Source organism: Schistocerca cancellata, chromosome 1, assembly GCF_023864275.1.
Source record: "Schistocerca cancellata isolate TAMUIC-IGC-003103 chromosome 1, iqSchCanc2.1, whole genome shotgun sequence".
NCBI classification, from domain to species: Eukaryota; Metazoa; Arthropoda; class Insecta; order Orthoptera; family Acrididae; genus Schistocerca; species Schistocerca cancellata.
Window position 1 is genome coordinate 463,909,430 of NC_064626.1, and position 4,555 is coordinate 463,913,984.

Sequence of the window (4,555 nt, forward strand, 5' to 3'; positions counted from 1 at the left end):
CGCGTGCCCCGCTGGGCTTCAGTTCGAGCAGCAGGGAGCCTGCTTCTGCTGTCAGGGCTCGGCGCTTTTGCTGTTGCTTTTCTGCTTTCGACCGGTCGACGAGGGCTGCTGTGGAGCGGGCACGAGGGCAGTCGCACGTAAGGTGAACAGGCGACGGGGGCTTAAACAGGCACTTTGCATTCTTGAGAAACCGGTGGCGCGTTGTCGTTGCCGTGTAATCTGGTAACCTGACCGTAACGGTCTCGAAAACTGCTAGGGGACGGACAAAGCTATCTAGCTGCTGCAGCTGACTGGCCCTTTATCTGGAAATAAGAGAGCTAATGGACCGCGCGGCGCTTCAGTCTCGGCGGCGTAGTTTAGTGGTGATCCAAAAGTCCTGCTGGGGTTCTCATTGAAGTGCGTTACTCTGCTCGTATTGACAGTGCAAGTCTGTCTTTTCTTTGTAAGCAGTAATGCACTACTGGCCATTAAAATTGCTATACCAAGAAGCAACGCAGATGATAAACGGGAATTCATTGGACATATATATTATACTAGAACTGACATGTGATTACATTTTCACGCAATTTGGGTGCGTAGACCCTGAGACCTCGATACCCAGAACAACCACCTCTGGCCGTAATAACGGCCTTGATACACCTGGGCATTGAGTCAAACAGAGCTTGGATGGCGTGTACAGGTACAGCTGCCCATGCAGCTTCAACACGATATCACAGTTTATCAAGAGTAGTGACTGGAATATTGTGACGAGCTAGTTTCTCGACCACCATCGACCAGACGTTTTCAGTTGGTGGGAGATTTGGAGAATGTGTTGGCCAGGGCAGCAGTCGAACATTTTCTATATCCAGAAAGGCCGGTACAGGACCTTCAACATGCGGTCGTGCATTATCCTGCTGAAATGTAGGGTTTCGCAGGGATCGAATGAGGGGTAGAGCCACTGGTCGTAACACATCTGAAATGTAACATCCACTGTTCGAAGTGCGGTCAATGCGAACAAGAGCTTCCAATGTGCGTTCACCGCGATGTCGTCAAAGACGGATACGACCGTCATGATGCTGTAAACAGAACCTGGATTCATCCGAAAAAATGACGATTTGCGATTCGTGCACCCAGGTTCGTCGTTGAGTACACCATCGCAGGCGCCCCTGTCTGTGATGCAGCGTCAAGGGTACCCGCATCCATGGTCTCCGAGCTGATAGTCCATGCTGCTGCAAACGTCGTCGAACTATTCGTGCAGATGGTTGTTGCCTTGCAAACGTCCCCAGGGTTCAAGACGTGGCTGCACGTTCCGTTACAGCCATGCGGATAAGATGCCTGTCATCTCGACTGCTAGTGATACGAGGCCGTTGGGATCCAGCACGGCGTTCCGTACTACCCTCCTGAATCCAACAATTCCATATTCTGCTAACAGTCATTGGATCTCGACCAACGCGAGCAGCAGTGTCAAGATACGATAAACCGCAATAGCGATAGGCTACAATCCGACCTTTATCAAAGTCGGAAACGTGATGGTACGCATTTCTTCTCCTTACACGAAGCATCACAACAACGTTTCACCAGGCAACGCCGGTCAACTGCTGTTTGTATATGAGAAATCGGTTGGAAATTTTCCTGATGTCAGCACGCTGTAGGTGTCGCCACCGGCGCCCACCTTGTGTGAATTCTCTGAAAAGCTAATCATTTGCATAACGCAGCATCTTCTTCCTGTCGGTTAAATTTCGCGTCTACAGCACGTCATCTTCAAGGTGTAGCAGTTTTAATGTCCAGTAGTGTAGTATCATCCACGTACTACTTTTACAAGAGATTCAGAACAACGAAAACAAGAGCGTATTCGGAGTTATTATTTGTTATGTGTTTGGTTAAACATAGACAAGAACATGTATAGGATAAGTCAATACAGTTCATTCGAGGTGTTAAAAACGTTGTAATGTTGTTGCATTAATTTGTTCTGAAAGCGGTGCTGATAGACAATAAAAGCGGGTTAAAAGCTGTGAGCTGTCTGGGGAAGTTAACCTTGCATTACTGAGCAACTGTTTCACCAGGTATCCAGTCTAGCTTACCAAATTCCCAACCAGACTAACATTAGTTATAATCTTTTAATCATCATACGACAACAGGGGATTACACATATATTTACTTTCTTGTGTATGCGCAATATGTTACATTTACTTACGTTCAGCGTCAACTTTACAAAGTTTGCACTATTCATCAATTCTCTGCAAGTCGTTCTTCACATTCTTACTATCGTTTGGCCTTGCTGCTTTGATATAAACAATTGCATCATCTGCCAATAGCCTTAGAGAGCATCTGACGCTATCTACTAGATCAGTTACAAATATTGTGAACAGCAACGGTCCCATCACACTTCAGTGTGGTACTCCGGATATTACTTTTACATTTGTCGATTTAGTTCCGTTAAGAGCGACGTGTTGATTTGTATCTGCAAGAAATGTTTCAAATGGCTCTTAGCACTATGGGACTTAACGTCTTAGGTCAGCAGTCCCCTAGAACTTAGAACTACTTCAACCTAACTAACCTAAGGACATCACACACATCAATGCCCGAGGCAGGATTCGAACCTGCGACCGTAACAGTCCCGCGGTTCCGGACTGCAGCGCCTAGAACCGCACGGCCACCGCGGCCAGCTCTGCAAGGAAGTTACGATACCCCGCAATCTCGTACTTTATTGAAACAGTTCCTTAACCTTCCTTTTGACCTTACAACTAAGTGGCCGCTTGCCACTTTGCCCGCTCATGTAGGGCAAAACGGCAATGGTCCCACTTTTTGAAAAGTTAAATGTTTCTATTCAATATGATCGCTATTATGCTTCAACAGCTACAGATTGTAATCATTCGCTCGTATGCATTTCCGTCTATAGCTTCTCAACTTAAAACACTGAAATATCATATCCTGTCCGCTTTCCCCGCTCCCCCTTACATTAGTGAATGTGTATGTCATACAGTGCATGCAGCAACCATCATCGTTAACTATCGGCGTATAACTCGTTTACATATCCATCTAAATAACTTAAAAATAGCGGATGTTGCAGCACTGCACTTGTTGGAACACTATATAGCTTCTTAATAGTTAATACCCGTTCTGTGCCCGAATCTATTCTTCGGCGCGTTTGTCAGTGAGAGGAGCGGCAACCGACGGCGAGGTCATCTTTTAAGCACTTTTAAGGCGTAAGAGAGGCCCCTACTCCGTGGCCCGTGCGGCCTAAGAGGATGAAGAGCTGATCCCTCCTACCCCTCCCCTCGCCCCTCAGCCCGCCCCCGCAGCGCTGGCCGCGGTGCGGTCTATTTAAATAAAAAGCGGTCAGCGAGCCGGTGCGGCGGCCCGTCCGGAACTGCCCCCCTGGGAGTTCGACGGCGGGGAGCAATTACGGGGGATTTATGCGGACGACGGACGCCGGCGCACATTAGGCCGGCCGAGATCCCGCACGTAGACCAGAGCCCGTGTGTGCCGAACCCTCTCCTGCAACCACGGGGGCATCTCGTCGAGAGAAGTCTACCACTTATTGTAGGGTGTAAGGTCCGCCAGTCATGAGAAACACCGCTTTTTCTCAGTACCCAGACATGTTTCAGCACCAATTTGTCACCATCAGTGGATTTCCGTTTTATTTAATCTGTAATGTGAACATTTAAACTGATGATGGCACAGTGGTGATGAAGCATGTTTGGGTACTTTGCATAACTGGCGGATCTCACATCCTACAATTTTAACTGCAAACACGGTAAGCACAAGGAGCTACGATTCCAAATTATAAATCTCTTCCACATATATATATATGTATATACAACTACTTATATGTATATATATGTATATATGTTAACTATCGGCGTATAACTCGTTTACATATCCATCTAAATAACTTAAAAATAGCGGATGTTGCAGCACTGCACTTGTTGGAACACTATTATTATTACTTCACCCTGTCCCAAAAGCACTTCTGGACACACCAGTTGTCAGTTAATTAAGGATCTCCGATAAACAAACCAGAGACCGATCTAAGTAAGTGAACCTTATGCTGCGAATTCTGATACGTCTTTCGATATTACAATGTGCCCACATATAAAATACAGATATATGGTAGTCTTCTGTGTTATTTCTTAGATTTTGACTGCTTTTATTAATCTGATGGTATATTTTAGATGCCCAGCCGGTTTGGTAGTTGTATTTTTACGCACAGTATGTCGACCGAGTTAGCTATACAACGCTAACCATAACTGTAGCAAAAGAATTCCAGTACGCGCTGCCTGACTACAAACGTGAAGCATCCCCAAAAGGCAAGAGAAAACGAAACGAAACTTTGTGTGTTGCCTGTTTCCTGCTTTATACGCGTCGTGTGGATGGGTGGTCTGCGGTTCAGCAGTGATAATGGGATGCTTCCTGCCACACTTACCAACTCAACACACTATATTTAATACTATGCGGTGTAGACAGAATAGCCTATAAAATGCAATGGCAATGAGAGATTACAAGGTGTGGCCGAGCGGTTCTAGGCGGTTCAGTCTGGAACCACGCGACCGCTACGGTCGGAGGTTCGAATCCT